The sequence below is a fragment of the Suncus etruscus genome, chromosome 7 (assembly GCF_024139225.1).
Source record: "Suncus etruscus isolate mSunEtr1 chromosome 7, mSunEtr1.pri.cur, whole genome shotgun sequence".
Taxonomy (NCBI): domain Eukaryota; kingdom Metazoa; phylum Chordata; class Mammalia; order Eulipotyphla; family Soricidae; genus Suncus; species Suncus etruscus.
This window is the reverse complement of record NC_064854.1, coordinates 78,466,704-78,492,619: the sequence shown is the minus strand read 5'-3', so window position 1 is coordinate 78,492,619 and position 25,916 is coordinate 78,466,704. Positions and strand designations below refer to the sequence as shown.

Below are 25,916 nucleotides of genomic sequence, written 5' to 3'. Positions count from 1 at the left end.
ATACTAACTGTCTGACACTTCATCTTCTATAACTCTTTGTACTTCCTTTAATTTTATCCTCACTGCCCACTCTTCCAAAACTGATCAAACTGTACAGCAGTCCCTGTATCCTGTTAGAATGTGAAAATTATAATGAATATTATTTCCTACTCATCTGTATCACTGTAACAAGTCCATTCAAAATGTTAAATTGAGTTTATGTAAGCTAGGCCAATGCCTGTGAAACATTTTCATTTGGCTAAATGGGTTTGAGTCCAGAGCATCACACATGATAGATAAGTGCTCTAATATTTGAGTTACTTCCTGCACCAGTATATGAATGAAGAATGAAGAAATCTAGGGGGGCATGGATCTTTGAATAAGTAAAATATTAGAATAAGCAAATATTTAAAGTAAGGTTACCTATGCATTTTATTTGGATTTAAAATATTTAAGTCTTTTTTCTCTTGCTCAATCTTCTAATGATCCTCTAATTTTATGTACTATTATGAAGATACTGGCGAAGATTTGAATAAAACAGACCAAATATTGTCCTCATTATGCTTATGTTTTCAATGAGAGACAGAAGACTACACACTTATTAATAAATAAATGAAGGGCCCGGAGAGATAGCACAGCGGCGTTTGCCTTGCAAGCAACCGATCCAGAACCAAAGGTGGTTGGTTTGAATCCCGGAGTCCCATATGGTCCCCCATGCCTGCCAGGAGCTATTTCTGAGCAGACAGCAGGAGTAACCCCTGAGTACCGCCGGGTGTGGCCCAAAAACCAAAAATAAATAAATAAATAAATAAATAAATAAATAAATAAATAACTAAATAAATAAATGAAGAAATTCCAAATAGAGAAAAATACTCTGGAGAGTGGAGGTAGATCATAACTGCATAATGAACAATTAAATATTGCCTTGAGCGTGTTCCTAAATAAAGTGTGCAAATAGCAAATTTACTCTTTGTAAAGTATTTCTTAGATAAAGAAAACAGCAAATGTAGAATGTACAGAAACATAATCTACTAGAATATTTGGAGATCATTAGGAAAACATTAATAGTTGAATAGTGTGTATGATGAAGTTTGTAGATGCGATCAAGGAATGGAAAGGCCAATTAATTTTGTTCTGTTATTGGAAAGTTTTGAACAGAGAAGTAATGCCATCAAATCTAGATAAAAGTTTAGTGAGCCCACATTTACATAGAATAGGGTTTTATTTAGGTGATGGATACAAGGTTGGAAAGAGAAACACTGGTGAGAAGCTTATGGAGATCTCCCCATTATTAGAATGATGATTGCGTGCATGGTGAAGAAGATGTTAGGAAATAGTGGTGGACAGAAATGGCAAGTGAAAAACAAAAAGAAATAAAGGATGATATCAATATAGTATTATGAAATGAAAATTAAACTAAACCTTGACTAATGTCTGGATTAAGAAAAACATTATTAAAATGAGGAGTGTCATGGGGAAGTTGAAAATTTAGTTTTGAGATCCTATTGAAGATGTTTGTTACACAGGATAGTGTTGATTTTCTAGGTACAAAGCATTGCCCTCTTGAAAACAACATCCTGAAATTTGAATTTTACTATGTAAATTTCTAAAAACTTAGAGGTTTTAATGTCTGTATATAATGTGGTTAGCCATTACAGCTCCTTGAATTGCAATGAATATTAGAAATTAATATTCAAAGTGATCAGAGAAAAATCATGTTAAAACACAGCATTTTAGACAAAAAAAGTATGGCTTTGAGTTTTATCATGTCAAGTCGTTTTTATTTCTTCATTGGATATAAAACTTATAAGCACATTAAAAACATGAACTTTTACATGGACTTTTACCTACATTTGGATTGAATCAGGATATTTTGATTATTAATAGAATAAGCAATTTAATCTTTAGGTAATAATGTTTAAGCAAATTAGGATGTACATTAATATAGAGCCATAAAATCCAGTAATAAGAATGCTTCATATCTTAAAGAACAACTGAACTAAGGATTTAGCAAACTATTGGGAAGTATAGCTCCAAATATCTCTTTATCATTCTTTGTATATGACTTATAGTTTCCTTTTTAATAATATGTATATATGACATATATATGATTTTTTTCTAATCAAGGTGGTACAATTTTAGTGGGATATGTCAAATTTTTGTTATTCAGTTCTTGACACATTTGCCTATGCACACTGATTGGCTGGTTGTCTCCTAGGTGGGATAATGGTCTCAGTGCAGCTGTCATACATATAACACTCACCAGTTTTTAATGGAAGAACAGGATTAATAAATAAATAAATAAAATCTAGAAAACAGCTGTAGTATCTACAGCTGTCTGCAAATAAAGATGGGTGTATCAGAATATACAAAAGGTGTAAAGTTTATACAACTTTAGATAGTTGTTGGCTACCAATCCCAAGGAGAGTTAACCTTATTTCCAGGAGAAAAATATATTACATTTTCAGATTGATCATTGAAGATATTTTCTTGATAGAAGTAAAATAAAATGTGTCAATACTTTTAAAACATGTTTATGCTTTTTACATGAAAATTTACATGTATAATATTAATTGTTTTTACTAACAGCACTATACAGAGTGCATATAAAATTCAGTGTGGCTAATAGACTTTTGAGGCAAAATTTAATTTTCTGTCTTTTTTTCTGCTCTTTTTTTTATTTAAACAACTTTATTACATACATGAATGAGTTTGGGTTTCAGTCATGTAAAGAACACCACCCATCACCAGTGCAACATTCCCATTATCAATGTCCCAAATCTCCCTCCTCCCCAACCAACTCCCGCCTGTACTCTAGCCAGGCTTTCTATTTCCCTCATACATTCTCATTATTAGGATAGTTCAAAACGTAGTAAGTTGCTGTCTTAAGCCCATATTATTAATCAAGGTATGCTACTGACTATGATATTAAACTCTTGATTAGTCTGTTAATATTTTCCAAAGTTTAATTATCTCTATAATGAAATTTTAGCACCATACTAACTTGCTGGCTAAAATATCAAAGGACTTATAAACTTTCAGATAAAATTTCTTAGAAAAGGTTTTCTTTACTATTAGAAAGGATGCTGTGAGCCAATTCAGTCTTTTAGACTTTTCTTTCTCCGCTGCCAAGTCTTAGCATTAAGTTTCTTACCACATAGAATATCCATTTCTTACAGACTGGCTGACAAGAAATAGCAAACTGTAAATGAGATTGCTATTTAAAACCATCATTAGTGTTAGCTGAGTCTAAATTAATGTGAATTTTAGTTTGTTACACATTCTAATCCAGGCTTTAAATATTTTAAAGCTTCTTTTCATTGGCCTGCTAAAAGGAATACATTTACATTTTACAGCTGAATCATTATTATTAAAGTAGATTTTAGAATTAAAATATATTTCAAGAAAAATGTCCACACAACAAAATATTAAGCTAACCAGCACCATCTCTAGATAACATATTAGAAGAGAATAAAATGGAACTTAAATATGCAAGCAACCAGTAGATCCCACTCACTACATATTTATTACTTTAATCATTTGAGATGCCTACAAGTTATAAATCATATGCAGATACTGACATTTGTAATTGAGACTTGATCCAAGTTTAATATATATTTATGTATATATATGGATCCAAAGTATTGCACTATTAAATGTCCTATGTAGTCTATGCCTCAAACAAACCATGAATCTGCAAATACATCCATACCTCTCATCTAAAACACTAATGCATACTTGGACTTCTTAGCATTGTTTAGGACAGTCTTTGCCTCTACATGAACAACTGCTTCTGCAGAGAACTCGAACTCAATAATTCTAGAAATAGGGAATAAAATACAAATTATTTTTTAAAAAATATTCTGTCTTCAGAAACATACCTTCTAGTAGGCAAAACAAAGAGTTTAACAATTAGCAATTAAAGCATAATTACTTTCTAGGACTCCTATATATATCTCTATCTTCTATTAGAGGTGATTTTTATTCTTCTCTCACTACAAAGTGTGTCAAATTCATCTGATTTTTACCTGTCTAAAACATGTTTGGTAATTATGAATAAACTTAAATTAAAACTACTTATGCAAGTGTTGGAATGATATTACAAATAATGTATACTATAGTTATCTAAAACTAATATTTTGTAAATAGATGTACAACATATTATATATTAATTATCAAATATAGACTATCTGTGCCCTAATAGAAAATTGTCCCTGTGGGTAAGTTATGGATATTTTAGGAAATGTTTGAAGAAACTAACATTAACCAAGGTATATATGTACAACTTTGAAAAGTAGCAAAGAAAAGAAGGAATGTCCATGATAAAAGGCATGACAATGATGAAGGCAAGGAGTAATATCTTTCTAAGAAAAAATTTAAAACTTTGATAATAATTTGGAAAAAGAGTTCAAGATAGAAATAGAGTTATAAATAACTTCAAAAGTCAGAAGTAATAATTTAGCAAAAAGCATGGGGCCGGAGAGATAGCATGGAGGTAGGGAGGGCATTTGTCTTGCATGCAGAAGGATGGTTGTTCGAATCCTGGCATCCCATTTGGTCTCCCAAACCTGCCAGGAGCAATTTCTGAGTGTAGAACCAGGAGTAACCTGAGTGCTGCCAGGTGTGACCCAACCCCCCCCCCCCAAAGTTATTGTAAAAGATCACCAGTGGCTTTTTAAGGTATTTTCAAGTCTTAAGATTGAATTGGTTCACTGTGTCCTTTGTAATAATAAGTTATTATGTACTCAGCTTTGGAGAAATTTTATAACTATACATTGTAATTAATTTAAGAGTGATGAGAATGAAAGAGAAAAATTTTTAAAAATCACAGTACTAAAGCTCTTGGCTTTGAGCAGAGGAATATGTTCAGAATGTATCAAGGCCAAAGTCACACTAATAATCCATTTGATAATAAGTAGTAGAGAAGACCAAAAGCAGTCAAGGTTCAATCAAAGGTTTGTCTATGTGGGGGGTTGAGTTGAAGTATAGGAGGAAAGGCTTTTGTAGAGAAGGCAAGCTGTGAAATATTGGCCTTGAAGTCACCTAAAGAAGCATCTTTCCCAAGACTCAAAAAACCCTGGCAAACCCCTGCTTAGAGGACTATATTTCATGTCATCATATATTTTTACCTGTAATCAGATTATATCCTTATCATTTTTCTTGTCAGATTGTGTTACAGTGGGTGCAACTCTGTGATACTGTCCTAAGTGGAGTCTGTATGGGAGATTTATTTATGAATATACTGGAATATTTCTTTATAATAATTTTGTTATTTTTAATGCTTTTTGTAGAAGTATCTCTAAAAATATATACCATCTCACTGGGTATCATGATATAAGCATTCTTGGGTAATGATCTGCCTGCTGTTTGCTTGTGAACACTAGTACTTTCTGTCAGAAACACATGACTAATGATGAAGAAAAATGTTATAAATTGTATCAGGCAACTTTTGTTTCATGAATTTTTAAGTTCATTTTCTTATCAGTTTATTCATTCATTTTTTAATTTATTTTTCTATCATCTCATCTATGGAAGAAACCTACTAACATTTCTATATATAACAATAATCCTAACAATATGTAATATAAACAGTAAATTGTAGACTGAAACTCTTCAAAGCTGTCAATAACAATTTTGTATCAGACATGATACAAAAAATAAACACATCACATTAATTTCTTCTCTAGCTATAGGACATGTTGTTAAAACATTGTTATTTTAAAAGGTTCTCAAAATCATGCCTACCCAAATAGAAAAACGCTGCCTAGATCTATAAATTATTTAAAATACAACACCATATTTATCTATAGTAGTTGTAGCATTCTCATTTTATCAAAAATGTTCAATTGCGGGGGCCGGGCGGTGGCGCTCGAGGTAAGGTGCCTGCCTTACCTGCGCTAGCCTAGGAGACGGACCGCGGTTCGATCCCCCGGCGTCCCATATGGTCCCCCAAGCCAGGAGCGACTTCTGAGCGCATAGCCAGGAGTAACCCCTGAGCGTCACTGGGTGTGGCCCAAAAACCAAAAAAAAAAAAAAAAAATGTTCAATTGCTTCTTTTGCTTTTCTGATTTTAAAAATTACATCATATATATTTTGTATATATGTCTATTTTTATAGATGTGTTAATATAGATATAGGGGAAATTTGGAAAATCTTCAGAATGTACAAATTACCCAATATAAAACAAACAAACAAACAAACAGTAACTATCATTTTTTAAAAGAGTTTATGAAAGTTTGGAGAATGGAAACAAGTTATCATTTAAAGATAAAACTGGCAATGTAACCATAATTATTCCTAGTGCCAAAAATATGTTTTGCTATGCTTATTTAGGCCTTGGTTGGTGCTGTTGATAGGAATGGTATTCATTGTACAGAGGTTTTCCTTTAAACAAGGGTTAAAGGAATTGGCATGAAAGTTTTGAGAATGGCTTTTTCCATATGGTACTCTAAGAAATTCTGACAATATAATTAATTGATTAAGTGCTTCTGTATATATTGTTGTAACATGCACAAAAACTAACTTAAGATATATGAAATATTTTTCTGTTTCCAAAGACAAAAACTAACTTATTTTTAAATGATCTTATATGTTCCAACCATTAGTAGCCAGGCATCAAGGAGGTATAAAGTTGCCACATCAAAGTAGGAATATATTCAAGTTGTGTCAACTGAGAAATTTTACCCATGTCCATAACATAATAAGTTATGTTAAATTAATTTATAAATTTAATTTTTGACAGTTTCTGATAAATTTTCTACTAGACTTAATTAAACCTTTTGACATTTTAGCCCATCCTAAAATCTTATTCAGACTCTAAGGTGTCCTTCTAGTAACAATGAGAAAAATAGAAAAATCACTGGTAAATCAATAGTAATTCAAATGAGTTCAGGTTTCCAACCTTCAATTTAATATGTATGGAAACATTTCTGACAGAAGGTAGAAATAATTATTAAATGATAATTGAAGAGCCGGAGCTGTGACGCAGTGATAGGGCACTTGCCTTGCATGCTGCTTAACCTAGGACCGAATGCGGTTCTATTCCCCGGCATCCCGTAGGGTCCCCCAAGCCAGGAGTGATTTCTGAGCACATAGCCAGGAGTAACCCCCTGAGCATCACCAGGTGTGCCCCCCCAAATGATAATTGAAATCAATTATTGTGCATTTTTTGTAGAAAAAAGAATATGAGCCTATCTATAATGCATTTTGAGGAGAGTCACATGTGGTGTTTTTATTTGTAATATAGTTAAGAGCCTTTACTGAATGTAGTTTTTTAATAGAATTTTAGATTGAATACTTGTATTTCATTAAACAGTCTCATATGAGCTTCATGCTATTCTATCTTCTTATGAGTAATTAATTCACTTGAATGCATTCTAGAGTTTGGTTTTTGAAATATAAGTAACATTTTAATATTACTAGCATAGTTTATATTTCATTTATTTTCTTTTATATATTTGCTTCTGTTAAATTATTTAAAGATTAATAACAAGGACAACTTCATCCTTCACTTAATTATATATTTTTCTGAAAGGCTTTTTAGGTGAAAAATAATAATTTGTTAATTTTTTCAATCTTTTGAGTTGATTATAATTTTGATTATAACTTTGATAGACCCACTAAGAAGGAAGAATATTTTATTTTATTTTGTTTTTGTTTTTTGGGGCCACACCCGGTGATGCTCAGGGATTACTCCTGGCTATGTGCTCAGAAATCACTCCTGGCTTGGGGGAACCATATGAAATGCCAGGGGATGGAAGGACCGTCCGTCCGTCCTAGGCTAGCGCTTGCAAGTTAGACTCCTTACCTCTAGCGCCACCACTCGGCCTTAGGAAGAATACAACGTATCAAACCTACATTCCCAATGTTTATCTATATACTAAATGTTTGAATTAATACCATTATATCTATGGCTTTGAAATGGAAATAGAAACCAACTAACTAAAATAGAGACGATAGTTTTTTTCTGTATAGTAAATAATATTATGGATAAGTTTGATAGAAAAAGTACACAAGAGGAAAATTCTGCCTTTTATCTTTTTATATACAAAAGAAAAATTTGCACTGGTGGGCTTTGTATTTTATTTTGAGTGCAAAAGGTGTGGGGCACACTGGGCTGTGCTCGGATCTTAATTTTATATTTATTAAATAAATGTTTAATTACATCACAAGGAGATTGAGTCACGAAGTTGTTCATGATTGGGTTTCAGTCACACGATGTCTAACACTTATCCCTTCACCAGTGCACTTTTTTTTTTCTTTTTTGGTTTATGGGTCACACCCGGCAGTGCTCAGGGGTTACTCCTGGCTCTATGCTCAGAAATCGCTCCTGGAAGGCTCAGGGGGCCGTATGGGATGCCGGGATTCAAACCACTGTCCTTCTGAATGCAAGGCAAATGCCTTACCTCCATGCTATCTCTCCGGCCCACCAGTGCACATTTTATGCCACCATTTTCTCTAGATTTCTCTCACTCTAGCCCCTCCCTCCCTCTTGCTTGCCTCTATTGCTGACATTTTTCTTCTCTTTCTCTTTATCAGTCTTCTTGTTTTCCTTTTAGGCACTGTGGCTTGCAGTATAGCTACTTAAAAGTTATAATGTATACCATTTTACTTCCTTTCAGCATTCAGTTCTTGTACAGAAACTGTAGTACATCTACACTATAGAATACTTTGCATCTGTTAGAAAAAATAAAGTCATGAAATTTGCTTGTGCATGAGTGAATATGAAGATTATTATGCTGAACTAAATGAGTCAAAGGGAAAAGTATAGACACATCCATATGTCTATGATTGCACACATGTATAAAATATTTTTAAGTTAGTATGGTAAAAATAATACCCAAAGATAAATAAATGAGATGAGGGCCAGGAGGAATGGTCATTGACAGAAATTATTTCTGACTATGCTTAGGGATAACTCCTGATATAGCATGTCAAAAATCCAATCCAGTGAAATGCACTAAAGGAAAACACCTTATCTGCTATGCCATCTATATAGAATTTTTAATATTTTTACTCATTTTAACATTTAAATTTAGGTGAAAAGTGTCTTTTGCATTTCTGTCTTTCTGTTTAATTTTTTTTTCTCTTCTCAACCTCTGTAAATAAAATAAAAATAAAAAATCTTCCCCAAAATTTTCTATAACAAGTGTGAGGAAAATAAAAAGCAAAAAAAGTTCATGATATTAATATGAACATTTTTGATTTAAAGAATGAGATTTTGTTCCCAGTGTTTTGGTCTTCCCTTGAGATGTTTTTTGCTAATGTATCTTTCCTTTCTTTGAATAGAGTAATTCGCATAATTACTTGAAAATAAAATTGATGATACTTATTATAACTTCTAAGAGTCTCAATACACCAATATTTTATTAAATATAATAGGAAAGCATGCTTTTTCATAAAAATTAATATTCATACAGAATTGTAATGTAGATCTATAAATGTACATCTGTATAATACAGAGTCACAGTGGGTTTCATTCTATGTGCTCATACCTCAGATCTCATTTTGTGATGATTAAAAAATCTCTTTTATACTTGTGAAGCTCTAGTAGAACTATAGTGTACCAGATTTTGCCAAAGGGCCATAAGTTCACCTACATTTTGAGATTAGAAAGAATATTTAATCTACTGGGGGCAGTGATTGAAGCTAACATCTTTTGATCAAGATTAGATCATTTGACACTTGTATCTTCAGGATTCCCTTCACTCTAGGGCCAGAGAGAAAATGTAGAAAGTAAAGCACTTGCCTTGTAGTCGCATAACCTTTGTTATATCCCTGACACCTCTTATGAGGTGTGATCTTTGATTGTAGAACCAGGAGTAAATCTTGAGTATCACCAAGCATGCCTGACCCCAAAATTTTCATAAAAAGCTTAAAATTTGCGATTACTTCCAGAAAACAATATCTATTGAATTTACCTTCCAATCCAGACTAACATATTCAATCAAATATATGCCCCACTTTACTATAATAAACTCCTTGTAAGTTTCTCATAACAGCACCATTTTTACTTTGATCTCTAGCACTATCATGCAACTTGAATTTCCTTGTTAAATTTTTGTATCTAGTCTCCAGTTTTCTGTATATCCTGTACAAAATGTTGTTGGGTTCACAGACATGGTGGTCCGGCATGCTTAAATGTCTTGAAGTCCCCTTAAACAAGTACTCCTTTGCAGAGTAGAGACTGGTTGGAAAGTCTCTGTTTCTCTCTGCCTCTGCCTCTGTCTCTCTCTGTCTCTGTCTCTCTCTGACATTCTGTCTCTCTCTGTCTCTCTGTCTCTGTCTCTGTCTCTCTCTGACATTCTGTCTCTCTCTGTCTCTCTGTCTCTGTCTCTCTGTCTCTGTCTCTCTGTCTCTGTCTCTCTCTTTCCCTCCCTCTTTTTTTTCTTGGAAACCGTAAAGCAGGATCCGTTTGTTGCAAACAAAGGTACTCCTTATAATAGGTTAAGCAAAGCAGGCTTTATTCAGGAAACAATTTATCACTTGAGCGCAACTGTGTGCGCAGAGTCCTTGGTGTCCCGAATGATTTGCAAGATATATTTGAAGGAGTATGCTGTTCTCTGTGGCCAAGGACAAAATAACAAGATGAAGCTGTGCAGGTTTTCTTTGCCTCATTGTTAGGCCCATAAAATTCCAATAAGGAGGGGACCTGATTGCATAGGTTGCAGGCTGGGGCCTTTGAATGAAACATCAAACCAGATCCCACCAAGGCACAACCTAACTCATTATATATATAGTTATAGATGTATATATATATATATATATATATATATATATATATATATATACATCTATAACTCTTTTTGAACATCCTCATATAGTGACAATTTTGCCCACTGGTTTTGTTATTTGATTGTTTGATTTTCCCCCTTTGAGATCTGTTTTATAAACAATACTGGTAGAAGAGTATCTCTGTATAGATTTCATATTTGAACCAAATAACGGGGAATGTTGGACTTTATTCATCGGCCCCCAGATGCACGAACAATATCTTGTGGCATTGCTTCTCTTTTGCATAGGCACATTAAAATGGAAAAATAATACATATGCAAACAAGTTTTTATCTAATAGAGATGGGAACACAAATTTGGTAATGCAATTAGGCCTTATACCCTGAACATTGGCATAATGATTTGGCGTAGGCCTCAGAAGAATAGGCATTGCCCACACACACCTGAACAATAGATATCATCTATGGAAAGAACTACAATTGTCTATAACATTACCAGGATACAAGCCTCTACCAGGGAAGACCTACCACTGCTTTGGCATTGATTGACTTATTCCAACAAGTGCTTTCAACACCCAGACGACTCAGCAATAGCCTGCTTCCAGGGCAGATCACTCGGCATTTAATGGTATGCTGAAACTTGAGGATGCTCCACATCAGCTTGACATCGATGAAAGAAATGCATAGAATCCAGAATCTTTAAATATAAGAAACTGATACCAACAATAGCTAACGTGTGAAAAAGTTTCACCGGGACCATGGAGAATGACTCGGGTTGAACAGACTGGTATGTCTGGAACCCAGAGTCGGACTTATGTCAATTAACTTCTGGGGTGAGGCCTTTTTGCAATCAGGCCAAGGATTTTTTTCCATTTTCCCCATTTTTCTGGACCTATGCAAATAACGATGATTGCCACTATCACACCTTCACTATATTTTTTACTCTTATTCTTTAAGGAAAAAAAATACAATTTACTGAACTTAAAAACAAATAACTGTAGTAGAATGCCTGTCTCGAATACAGGCAGAGGATGGGAAGGGGGGAAGGAGGAATGTTACACTGGTGAAGGGGGGTGTTCTATTTGTGACTGTAACCCAACTATGATCATGTTACTTAAATAAAACATATATTAAAATATATATACATATATATATATATTTATACATATATATACTTGTGCTATATAAACCTGATTTCATTAGTATCTCCTGAGTTAGTATTATTCTTATGTAATTTACATCTCTTTAGCTTAACATAAAAACCATCATTAAGTTCTTTCTTTGAGGTGTTTCAGATACCAACTTTGGACTAACAAGAAAAAATATATTACATTTTTATGTATAATAGGAATTCTGTAATCTTGATTTAAATATTTTATGCATTTTGGTTCAAAATCAATATAATACCAATATAAAGCCCTTTCTGAATGATGATAATACAAATAGAGCAATGAGTGATAAGAAAGACCATTATTAATTTTCTCTATTATATCAGAAACTTATTAATGTGAGGATATGTAAACTCAATACATATTTTTACTCGGAAATTTTGCAATCTAAGACTGATATGTAACAGGCAACAATATAATAGAAGTGCCAAACATATCACATATCTTATGTCAAAAGTAATACCATGTTGGATACTACTGTCTCAAAGGTGCAGCTTTTTGACCAAAGAAACAACACTAACATATCTGGAAAATTTTTTAAATAAAAATCATAGGTGCTGATAATACGGCCAGTAAGGTGCCAGTAAGGCCTTAGTAGTGGCCACTGGGTTCAATTCCTAGAACCCCATTTAGTCACTAAGTCCTTCCAGGAGTGAGCCCTGAATAAAGAGCCAGGTGTAAGCCCTGAGCAAAATAAATTAAATAAATAAAATATTAGGGCAAACTGTAGTTTGCAAGAAAGGACTTAGAATTCATTGTTTTACAACTATATTTTTATATTGACTATATATGTGTTTATACAATTATTACATATCCTATATACACTTTAAGGATATTCAGTTTTTCTGACATTCCTCTCAAATTTTATTTATAATATCTGGATATTTTTACGATACTGACTGGAGATACTGTTAGAAGATATATGGCACATTTTAATGTGCTTTATTATAAAGATTATAAAGGGTTTTAAAGATTTTTTTAAAATATAGTACAAAAATGCCCTTTGCATGCCTATGTTCCTTGCAAAATTTTATAGCCAGAATATGGAAACAAACCTGTTGCCCAACAACAGATGACTGGCTAAAAAAGCTGTGGTACATATACACAATGGAATACTATGCAATTGTCAGAAAAAATGATGCCATGAAATTTTACTACACATGGATGTTCATGGAAACTATTATGCTGAGTTAAATGAGTCAGACACAGACTAGTCTCACTTATCTGTGGGATTTAAGAAAAATAAACACAATATGGTAACAATACTCATATATAATAGAGATGATGGCCAGAAGGGGACCAGCGAAGCTTTCTACAAAGATTTCCATAAAGAGTGGCAAGTAGAGTTAGAGAAATGACTACAACTTTAATAACATGGTAGTGAGTGAAAGACATAGAATTTCAGTCTTGAAGACAGGGAGGGGTTAGGGAAGGGTGAAATGGGGCATTGGTAGTGGGAAGGTTGCACAGGTGAAGATGATGTACTTTTTATGACTAAAACCCAACTACAGACATGTTTGCAACCTTGGTGCTTATATAAAGATATTATTAAAATAAACATTAAATGCTTTGAAAACATAGATTAATGTTATTTGCTTTAATATAATATAAAAATGCAAGAAAGCAGCCAATGATGTTTATTCATATTAATAAAGATGGAAAATATTACAGAAGTTAGATGTTTGACAATTATTTGGAAGTATAGACATTGAAACTGTCAACTAAGTTAGCATTTTGTAATAATAATGTATTACTATAATGCTTTACTATTATGGCAATAATAATAATAGAATATAAACCACTGGTATAACAATATATTTAACCACAAATATATATGTTAAACCACTGGTATATAATGTCATACTATTATGGCAATAATAGTAATAATAAAATAAACCATTAAAATAATAACAAGGCACCTTTTTATTTTGAAGTACATGCATCTTCATTGATTTCATGTAAAAATAAATTGTATATAATCATTTATTCAAGATATACCATATCTTGCACACTTAAAAACTGAAAAATAAGAATCCTAAAGGCTATTTGTCCTTATTTCTTGTCCTTATTTCTAAGAATAATGAGAATTTTGTGGTACTGTAAAGTTAAGGGTAATATATACACAGGCAAATAGTTGGTGGAAAAAAATCTTAACACTTCATTTGCTTCTCAGATTCAAAAAATACAGAATAGGAGCTGGAGTGATACCACAGCAGTTCAGGCATTTATTTGCCTTGTATGTGGCTGACCCAGTATCTATCCTGAGCATCTTATATGGTCCCCAAGTTTGCCAGGATTAATTTCTGTTTGCAAAGCCCAAGAGTGCCACCACTTTGTATGGCCCAAAACAAACAAAAAGCTAAAATCAAAAAATACAAAATAATAATACCTCTGCTTAGTACAATTAAGAATTTTTACAAGAAAATATCTAACAAAATGTGAAAATATCTAATAAAACCAACACTATTTGAGTGACATGATGACTTAAATCTGAAAATTATTTAACGCTCAAACTAAATACACATTCTTATAGGGAGCAAAAGACTGTATATGAGCAGAGAATAACCATGCATCTTAATTGGGGTTGATATAAGAAGACAAATTTGTCAGTCTATATAAAAAGAAACATATTAAATAATATAACAAATATTAAATAACTTTCCCAAAATTATTCAACTGTATAACTTGTTATCCAGAATGGAAACAAAGCATGTGTTTGACTTCTGAGAACAAACTCTGTGAAGACATAATAAAATAATGCAATGAAAAGCATATAAGAGAGAACAAGGTCATAAGCTTAAAAGACAGAGCTAAATATATTTCAGAGTAGAATGGCAATGATCATCAAATGAGCGTGCATATATATTCAATATTACCATAGTAATATTAATATGGACTATGCATATAAATTTATGTTTAGAAATTGCTTCCAAAGGTGGTATATTTTCCACACATTTTTAACTTTTGTTTAATAAATTATAAAATATCCTTTATAGAATTCCCTCTTATTTTCAATTTTGTAGCTTCTTCTGGAAGGTAAGACTCTATATTTTGGAAGGTAAGACAGTCATTATTGTCTATTCAAAAGTTTTGGAAGGTAAGACAGTCACTACTGTCTTTTTTATATATAATTTTTATTTTAATCATTGTAGCTTACATATTGTTGACAATAATATATAGGTACATATTAGCATAAAATCAGGGGAATTTTCATCACAGAATTGTCCTCCTTCCACCTCTGTTCTCATCCTGCCCCTCATATCCTCCCCACCATCATCCCCAGGGCTGCTAGAATGAGTGGTCCCCTCTGTACCTAGCTTACTACTTAGTGATCTTACACCTATTTGGTCTTGGTACCTCCCTTATTTCCCCCTTAAATTGGGAGGCGGGACTAGATAGTTCAAGTTATGTGGTTTTGTTTGAAGAAAAGAAAAGTAACAATCTGGGGTATAAATCAAATATGCCGAAAATGAGCGGAGTCCTTCTAGAGACTCTCATCCTTGGTTTGAGAGATGAAGGGGAAAAAAGAATGTGAAACACCACAAAGTACAAGAAAGAAGTGTCAAATAAAATATCCAGTGAGCACTCCAACAATAAAGATAAGCACCACATAAAAGCCATGGTCTTGAGATGAAAAACATGTTATAGCACATAAAGACGAGAAAAGAAAAAAAAATAAAATAAATGGAGACAACTTCAATAACCACACCAAAACAGAGAAATCGACAAATAAATACTAGATAAATATATATAAAAATAATAGTAATAAAATAAAACATGTTTTGTGCTTTTTGCCTCCCCTCCCCCTGCTCAGGCACAGTAAAATATTGGGGTCATTTGAAAAGGAATTCCCTTGGCCTAAGAGATACAGTGTTTCTCCCCCCTTGAAGTATATTGTCATGGACTCAACTATAGACTACTTTCAGGTTCATTTACTCTTCCATTGGTGTTTTTTTGGTATATGGAAGACTTCTGCTCTATCCTGGGTGATAAAGTCAGACCTCTGTATCTAGAGATCTCGGGTATCTGCACAGGTCAAGGAGTGGAACTTATGATGAAGTTTTTCTTTGTGGTTCTAGAAGTTCTGTTCCCTCAGTGTCACATTTTAATCCGTCTTCTGTGGTTGGTGGTCTTGGTTTTTGCATTGATCCTAGGATGGAGCCTGGGATAGCCTCTTTCGTTATGTTACCAGAAGACCCATTCAGTTGCTATTATCTCAGTCAGACCTCTGGAATTAGAGATCATGGTTATTGTGCAGGTCGTAGATCAAACCTTGGACTAGGGTTGTTTTTTTTGTTTTTGTTTTTGTTTTTGTTTTTTTGGTCCCAGGATACATAGCCCGGTCATGGTTCTATCAGCCAGTCATCTATAGATCGCGATCTTGGCTTTTGCACAGACCAAAGAGTAACAAGTCTTCTGATTTTGTCTTATAGTTAGCTGATGAGGTAGAATGACCTGCTCTTAGGTCAAGTTGTTCCCAATTTCCTCATTGTCAGGATATCATATTAGAGCTGTCTCTTGTTAGTGTCCGAGCAGTGTTAAGGATGTCCCGGATGGGATTTGTTTTCTGTAGCTGTTGTAAAGAACTGTGCCGTTTCTATGTCTGGGATCCAGGATTCAAGGCTGGACTTGGTGTCTAATCACCTAGGGTCTAAGTTAGGTCCATGCGATATATTTTCAAGGTGGGAGATGTCCCTCTATTGTAAACAAGTATGAGTTCTTATCGCTAGTAGATAAGAGCTCATTTTTATACATAAGATTTCCCCCTTTTTTAGTGTGCCTTTGGAGAGAGAAATGGTGCTAGATTATATTGCCGGTGCATTTGGGGGTGGAAAAAGAAGAAAACAGAAACAGGTCACACACACCCAAAAAAGATAATAAAAACAAAAATATATGTGCTCACATATATATGTATATATATTTAAAGAAAAAATATTTTGAAAATGAAATAAAAAGTAATTAAAGAAACAAAGTGATGCAGGAGACTACCTTACTTTTGGAGCAAAGCAGTTAAAGAGGTACTGTAATACAGTACTTATACTTATATTGGAAGTGTAGGATTCCCCTTTGTCTTTTGAGATTTTCTTGTGGTGTGTGGGTTACCAGGCACCCTTTCATCACACACCTTGACCTTGAGATTGGCAAAAGATTTGCGGCAGGGGGGTCTTTTGAAGGGTTCTTGCCTTGAGGATCCTTTTAGAGCTAATTCTGGTTTCAAGTAAGAGTCCATGTTAGGAGGAGTTGGTAAGAATGGCCACGCAGCATGAGTTAGCAGGGGAGTTGGTTGCCTTTTCTTGCCAGGGATGAGGTGTGGGTTGACTGGGTGTCCCTTCGCTTGGGTGCTGGGTACTGGTTTGTTGGGGTAGGAGGTCAGTCTTGATGCCTAATGGATTAAGAACTGAGGGTAAAGAGTTTTAAAAAGATGGGAAATCTGAATGGGTTGAGGGGTGAAGGGATAGTTGGATTTTCAAAAAGAGGGGAAAGTGAAAAGTATATGGAAGGGGTAGGAAAGAAGAGAGAAGAAAATAAATTTAAAAAATGTAGTGAAAAGAGAGGAGAAAAGAGCAAGGGAATGCTAGTTTGCTTGAATGTGTTCGATGAATAGAGCCTGTAGTATAAGTCTGTAGTCACAGTTGTTGCTTCGGTGGTCTGGCTGGTAAAGTGCTTAAGTCCTAAAAGAAGGTATAACCTAGAGATAAAGGGTATGTTAAAGAGTTTTATCGGGACATTCTCATAATGCAAGCTGGGTATGGTATTTCGTGTGACTGAGCCCAGAGATGCCATCTTAATTTGTCCCCCCTTTGTATCCAAGAACGCCTGTGGACCGAAAAGCTGAGAGGTTATTTTAAATTTAATAAGATTAAGGCATTAAAGCATATTGTTATGAGATGATTCCATTGGAGTCAGTAATTTCCCATGGTATTCTTTTTTTTTTTTTTTTTTTTTTGGATTTTGGGTCACACCCGGCAGTGCTCAGGAGTTATTCCTGGCTCCAGGCTCAGAAATTGCTCCTGGCAGGCACAGGGGACCATATGGGGCACCGGGATTTGAATGGATGACCTCCTGCATGAAAGGCAAACGCTTTACCTCCATGCTATGTCTCTGGCCCCCTTCCCATGGTATTCTTTACCTGTAATCCTGTATAAGATCCCTAAGGGATTATTGTGGGCCTTTGTAGTAGAAGGCTGATTACATACCTGTTCTCTCTATGCTGCTGTTTCTGCTGTTGCTGTTTTTTTTTTGGTGGTATAATGTGTAGTCAAGAGTTTGGGTTGTTCCTCTTTCATGTGTTTTGGGCACTGCTCCCCGGTATATGTTGACTGTTACAGTGTTTGGAGTTTATACCCTGTTAGACCCTGTTATTTGATTGTTCAGTATTAGTTGTATATAAGGTGTATGTTCTAGGTGCTTCAGAATAGTGCTATCATTCTGTGTTTATATTTAGTCTTCTGGCTTGCTTCGTTTAATGTAATATGTTCTAGGTCTATCCAAGTGGCTACAAAATCTGTGATTGTATCATTTCTGACTGCCATGTAGTATTCTATTGTCTATAGATACCACATCTTAATGATCCATTCATCTCTTGTTGGACATCGAGGTTGGTTCCAAGACTTGGCCATTTTACTGAGTGCTGAGATAAATAGTGGGGTTCACACATACATTGGGATGAATGTCCTACTGACTTGGGGGTAGATACCTAGGAGAGCAATTGCTGGTTCAAATGGCAGCTCAATTTTGAGTTCTTTGAGCACTCTTCAGACTGTTGTCCATAGGTATTGGACTAGGGGGCATTTCCACCAGCAGTGGATGAAAGTGCCCTTCAGAACACATCCCCGCCAACAGAGAATGTTTCTATTATTTTTGATGTGAGCCATCCTCACTGGTGTAAGGTGGTACCTCATTGTTGTCTTGATTTGGATTTTCCTGAAGATGAGTGAAGGTGAGCATGTTTTTATGTTTGTTGGCCATCCTTCTGTCTTTCTCAGAGAAGTGTCTATTCATTTCATCTCCCCATTTTTTTATGACTTTATTTGGTTTTGGGGGGCTCATTTTTCTGAGTGCTATGTATATTCTAGATATCAACCCTTTATCTGACGTGTTGAGTGAAAATATTTTTTACCATTCAGTTAACTGTCTTCTTGTGTTAAGTAGGGTTTCTTTAGCAATGTGGAAGCTTTTTAGTTTGATGTAGCCCCGTTTGTTTATGTTTGACGCTAAAGTTCTTGCCATTGGTGCTCCATCCTCAAAGACCTTTTTGATATATAGGTCTTTGAGTGTTATGCCTATTTTATTGTCAATAAACTTTATAGATTTGGGTCTGATTTCAAGGTCTTTGATCCATTTTGAGTTAACTTTAGTATAAGGAGTGAGGTATGGCTCAATTTTCAATTTCTTACATGTGGTTTTCCAGTTGAACCAACACCATTTGTTGAAGAGACTTTCTTTGTTCCACTTCAAGTTCTTGCCTCTTATATCAAATATTAGTTGGCTGTATATCTGGGGGATTATGTCTGGGAATTCTGTTCTGGCCCACTGGTCTGAGGTCCTGTCTCTGTTCCAGTACCATGCTATTTTGATTACTATGGCTTTATAGTATAGTTTCAGGTTAGGTAAAGAGATGCCACCCAGCTTCTTGTTTTTCAGTATGTATTTGGCTATTCTGGGTCTTTTGTGGTTCCAGATAAATTTTGTAATTTATTGTTCTAATTATTTAAAGATTGATGTCTGAATTTGGATAGGGATTGCATTAAATCTATATAGTAGTTTGGGTAGAATAGTCATTTTGACTATGTTAATTCTACCTACCCATGAGCATGGGATGTTTTTCCATATCTTTAGATCTACTTCAATTTCTTTCTGAAGTGTTTTTAAATTTCCCTGGTATAGGTCTTTCACTTCCCTTGTAAGATTGATTCCCAGGTACCTGATATTTTTGAGACTATTATAAATGGAATTGTATTTTTAATCTCTCTCTCCTCAACTTTGTTGTTTGTATAGAGAAACGCTACTGTCTTTTGTGTATTGACTTTGTATCCAACCACTTTGCTGTATTGGTTAATCTTTTCTAGGAGTTTTACTGTGGACTCTTTAGGGTTCTCATTGTATATCATCATATCGTCTGCAAATAGAGATAGTTTCCTTTGATTCCCTTCCTTGTTGGATTGCTATTGCTAGGACTTCTAATGTTAAGTTCAATAAGAGTGGAGAGAGTGGACAGCCTTGCCTAGTTCCTGACCTTAGTGGAAATGCTTCTAGTTTTTCGCCATTAGAATAATATTGACTGTGGGGTTTTCATAGATAGCCGTAACTATCTTGAGGAAGATTTCTTCTAACCCTATTTTGCTGAGTGTCTTCAACATGAAAAGGTGTTGGATTTTGTCAAATGCCTTCTCTGCATCAATTGATATGATCTTGTGGTTTTTGTCTTTCTTGTTGTTGATGTGATATATGATGTTGAATGATTAGCGTATGTTGAACCAACCTTGCATTCCTGGGATAAAACCCACATGGTTATGGTGTATGATATTTTTGATGAAGTGCTGGATTCAGTTTGCTAAGATTTTGTTGAGTATCTTTGCATCTATGTTCATTAGTGAGATTGGTCTGTAGTTTTCTTTCTCGGTGGTGTCTATGCCTTCTTTGGAAATGAGTGTGATATTAGCCTCGTAAAAGGGAGGGAGGTGTTTTTTCTATTGTTTGGAAGAGTCTATGAAAAAGTGGTAGTAAGTCTTCCAGAATGTTTGATAGAATTCACTTGTAAATCCATTTGGGCCTGGACTTTTGTCCTTAGGAAGTTTCTTAATTACATTTTCAATTTCCTCTGAAGTGATTGGTTTGTTTAGGCTTTCTAGGTCTTCCCTTTCCAGTTTTGGAAGATGGTATTTTTCCAGGAATTTGTCTATTTCTACTGGTTTCTCTAGTCTCACAGAGTATAGCTGTTCATAATATGAGATCTCATGATATGTTGTATTTCTTGGTGTTCTGTTGTAACCTCTCCCCTTTCGTTTGTGATCCTGTTGATTTGGGTGTTTTCCCTTTTTTTTTTTTTTTTGGTGAGTTTTGTCACTGGTTTGTCTATCTTGTTTATTTTTTCGAAAAACCAACTCCTGGTCTCATTGATTTCTTTTATTGTTTTCTTAGTTTCTATGTTGTTTATTACAGCCCTAGTTTTTATTATTATTTTATTTATTTATTTATTTATTTATTTTTGGTTTTCGGGTCACATCCATTTGATGCTCAGGGGTTACTCCTGGCTATGCACTCATGAATTGCCCCAGGTTTGGGGGGACCATATGGGATGCCGGGACATCAAACCACGGTCCTTCCTTGGCTAGCGCTTGCAAGGCTGACACCTTACCTCTAGTGCCACCTTGCCGGCCACAGTTTTTATTATTTCTTGCCTTCTGGTTGTTGTTGGGTTTCTTTGCTGCTGTTTTCTAAAGCTATTTTCAGTCCTGATGTTTGTAAACAGTCAGTAACATAAGATTATAATTCCTATAAATCTGTTTCATTGTTCATTGTGAGCAAGATATCATCTGTATAATGAAATATCATGGCTTGAGGAAATTTTTCACGAGCAGGGCTCAAAACCTTATCTACAAAAAACTGACACAAGTTTGGGAAATTCAGTATGCCTTGGGGGAGAACAGTCCATTGGAAACGTCTGCAGGGATGGGTATTATTGAGAGAAGGAACTGAGAATGCAAAACGTTTTTTATCATCTGGGTGGATAGGAATATGGTAGAAGCAGTCTTTCAGATCAATTATAATTAGTGGCCATTCCTTTGGAATAACTACAGGTGATGGTAAACCAGTCTGCAATTTGCCCATAGGTATCACGGATAAATTTATAGCTCTAAGATCCATCAAAAGTCTCCATTTACCGGATTTCTTTTTTATAGTGAATATAGGTGAATTTTATTGAGAAAAAGATGGTTCAACATGTCCTAAACTTAGCTGTTCCTCCACTAATTCTGTCAGCACCTTTAATTTATCAGTTTTAAGGGGCCACTGACCTGTCCAAATTGGTTCATAAGATTTCTATTTTATTTTTATTGGTGCTGGTGTTTTTATGGTAGTGGCCCCTACTATAAATTTTTGGTTTTTAAATCAAAAGAAGGTTTGGGCTCTTCCGGAGCTAATGGGATGTGGAATTCTGCTTTCCACTGTTTGTGTAGGTCACGGCCCCACAGGGATGGTGAAAATGGGCCCACATGAGGTCTGATTATTGCTTTTTGATTTTCTGGGCCGTAAAATATTATAGTCCCCGTACTCAACAGACAGGAGCTCAGGCCTCCTATTCCTACTAGGGAATATGGGATTTCCTGAAGAGGCCAATTTTCTGGCCATTCTTTATCAGAAATTACGGTAACCTGAGCACCCGTATCTATCATTCCATCAAAGGGTTGCCCTTCCAAGTGAAGTTTGATTATTGGGTGTTCATCTTTACATTTAGTAACCAGAGCCACGATTGGGTTTTGAGCAGCACTTGGATCTGTGCTTCCAAAACCTCCAATTCTAGTCTTATCTGAAGTCCCAAATTTGACATAAGGCACTATTACTATCTGGGCAGTCACTTCTCCTTTTTTAAAGGTCCATGTAACTGGTACAGTAATAACTACAATGATTTCTCCCATAGAATCTGAGTCAATGACACCAGTGATTACTGATATACCCTTTATGCTGAGGGAACTTCTGCCAAGAATCAAACCCATAGTATCTGGGGGTGGCGGGCCTACAATGCCAGTTTCTAACATGTAAGGGCATGCTCCTGGGTAAATTGTAATGTCCTCTGGGCATAATATGTCTAATCCGGCACTCCCTGAAGTGGAGTGGATTAATTCCCTTATCGTGATGAATTTTCTTGGGCTGGGCTTGGTAGGATTATTGTCTGTGAACTTTGCCCCTGATTTGGAAGGGCCTGGGGGAGGCCCTGTGGGCGTTTACCTGCATCTTGTATGTGTGTCCTTGAGAAGCTGAATTTATAAGGAAATGGAAATTTCTTTTGATATGCCCCTGTTTTCCACAATGGTAGCAGGCGATTTGCCTCCTAGGGATTGTATTGAAACCTCTACTTAGGTTATTATCAATGAGGTTTCTAGATCTGCAATCTTTCGCCCAGTGGCGACCCCTTTTGCATTTTGGGCAAAGACCTGGTTTAGGGAAAGTGTTTTTTCCCCGAGGGGAGTAAGGCACCATTCCCTTGGTAACTGGGAAGGTTTGTGCTGATTCTAAGTGGGGTGGGGGTTGGGGTTCCCAATAGACATTCTGACAGGCATAAAGGAAATCATTCATATCTGCCTTTTCATTTAATGTATTCAATACTAATCTACAGGCCGAATTTGCATTATGATAAGCCGAAGATTTTACTAGGAAGTTTCTCATCTGCTCATCTTCGACTTGTAACTTTAGAGCACCTTTAATCTGACCTACAAACTCTACATAAGACTCATAAGGGCCTTGGGTAATTTTTAAAAATTTCCTCTACCAATGCTGTTAGAATCAATTTTCTCCTATGATGACAATGCAATATCCGTAATTAAATTTAAGATTTCTTTAGGTAATGCTGCTTGTGTCTGAATGTTTACAAATTGATTTTCTGCCATCAATAATTCATACGATACAGTAACACCTGCCACTTGCTTTTTCGTACCATCCAGGCTTTATAATTTGGCTTTTATGCCTTCTGAATAGTACATTTTCCATTCAGTTCACTGTTTAGATGACAGGCATATTTTAGCAATTCTTTTAAAATCATACAAAGTCCAAGATGAGTTATGACTCCAAAGTTAGTAACTCCACACTGTATGGCAATTTTGGGCCATACTCTTTACATGCTTTTTTAAGCCGATCTAATTCTTCCATCTGATAGGGTACATAGTTAGAAACATTTACCCCATGTAAAGGGGATGAGGCTGGATTAGCAAAATTACTCTGAATAGAGCTCTGAGGCTGTGCGTGTGGTTCATTGTCTGAATCTGCACTGTTGTGTGATTCAATTTTGTGAATAGAACGAGGCCTCCCTCCTGGAGTTAGCACTGGAGGTTGATCATTGTCTGAGTCACTACTGTCATGCGATTCGCTAGAATCAGGCTGAACTTTCCGAGTTGTTTTTCTTCCAGCAAAAATTTCTATATTGTTGATGGTGGGGCTGGATTTGTCAGCCCGCACCTTGGTCTGAGTTTTTGTCAGAAAGATTTCCTTATTATCCATACTGGTTTTAGCCTCACCATTTCTACACTTTCTATTTCCTAAATACCAGCCAATAACTATGCTCACAGTAATAATGTGAGCCAACACAGAAATTCTACAAACTATGACAGCTGGAGACAATGCAATTTTCATTTGAAATATAGACCACAACCACCCAACTGCAGTAATTGTCCTTAGATCAAAACCTAAATGGTGAATAATCCACTTGTATACTAGAGAACCAATGCATAAGTAAAAAGGTGGCAGAATCCACATGACTAACCACAGAAACCATTTAATGGTCAGGAGAGGAAATTTCCAATGAAGTATTTCACTTACAATTATTGAGGGTCCAGGTTCAGCCTGTTCGGGCACCTTATGTTGTAAGTCAGCCCCTGAAGAGGTTGACTGATGGAGGGATGGAGGATGAGGTCTTTCCCCTCCAGCTCAGATCACGCATCTGCCACCCCATACAGCCAATGGTTCTGAGGTGAAACAGCTGGTAAACAGCTCGCAGTCAGGCTTATGGAAATATTACCTTTATTCAGTGGACAAGACTGAAGTCCATAGTCTCAGCCTTAGTTCCAACAAAAAGCCTTCCATAGACCCTTGTTTTTATCCCCCAGAATCAGGTACCACCCAATGGTGGGATCAGATACCACCCAATGGTGGAAGCAGAATCAGGTACCACCCTAGGGTGGGGGCATAATGCCAGGTCACACCCTAGTGTAGGCCACAATCACTGATCAGGGTAGGGTCAGTAACATAATAATCCCATAAAATATTTACATATACAACACCTTGTTGGCTTCTTGGTTGTTTTTTGCTTGCAGTTTTTCTTTGAGTTCTATGTGTTTCTCCAACTGTGTGATTCTATGCATGTGGCTTTTTACTTTGTTTTCTTTTTGTATCCTTTAATTCCCTTTGTATGGTATCTCTCATGTCTTATAGTATGTTTTCTTTAAGTTGGTTTATTTGTTCCTCCATATATTTGTTGTACTCTCTGGCTAGTGACTCTCTCTCAATTCTTTCACCTCTGTTTGCATTTCCTTTCTCATGGCTTCTTTTAACCCTTCCTCTGTTGGGTCTGTGCATTTTTGGGGCTTGGGAATTGGTTGGGATTTCTCTCCAGGTCTGCTGGTGTTGAAATCTTCCTTAGTTTACCCATATTTTTTTTCATTTATAGGTTTGGCTTGGAGTGCAGTTTCTTAATTTCAGCTCGCTTTTCAGTTGAGTGAGGTCACTGAGGTTTGTCCCCTCTCACGTCTTCCAGTGCAAGTGCAGCATCAATTACCCTCTCCCTCTACCTACCAACCAGTGCAGTTCCACTCCTGGCCACAATGGATGAGGGTGCTGTTGAGCCTAGCTCCCTTGGCTCCTCCCCTACCTAGGAGTTAATGGAGCTCCCATCCCCTCTGACAACTACCCTCTGCCCCTTGGGGTCCAAGCTCCATTTCAGGCTTCAGGGGGTCAAACTATCTTTAGTGTGTCACAGTCTCCAGGCAATGAGTCTTGTGCACAGGGTTGTGGGATGAGAGTAGACCCTCAATCAGCTGTATTGCCCTTCCACAGATCCAGGGGGTGGGGTAGTGACCTGTCTCCGAGCACTCAAGTGCGTTTGCTCCCCGGTTCTGGGAGGGAGGAGGGGGGCTGAGCTCACATACAGGTCCATGGGGTTCTTAGGCAACCACCCCGCAGCTCCAGGCAGGAGTTGGGAAAGGGGTGACACTCACCTGTTGGTTCGCAGGCACTCTGGGCTAGAGGGAGGAAAGGTGCGGTGTTCACCTGCAGCTCACAGGAGCTCTGGGCTGGAGGGAGGAAAGGGGCGGCATTCACCTGTGGGT

General features: G+C 35.9%; 1 protein-coding gene across 1 annotated transcript in view; it reads left to right on the top strand.

The window, feature by feature from the left end:
- KHDRBS2 (KH RNA binding domain containing, signal transduction associated 2) overlaps positions 1-25,916 on the top strand; it is a 412,537-nt gene that overhangs the window by 262,412 nt on the left and 124,209 nt on the right. The window lies entirely within an intron of this gene.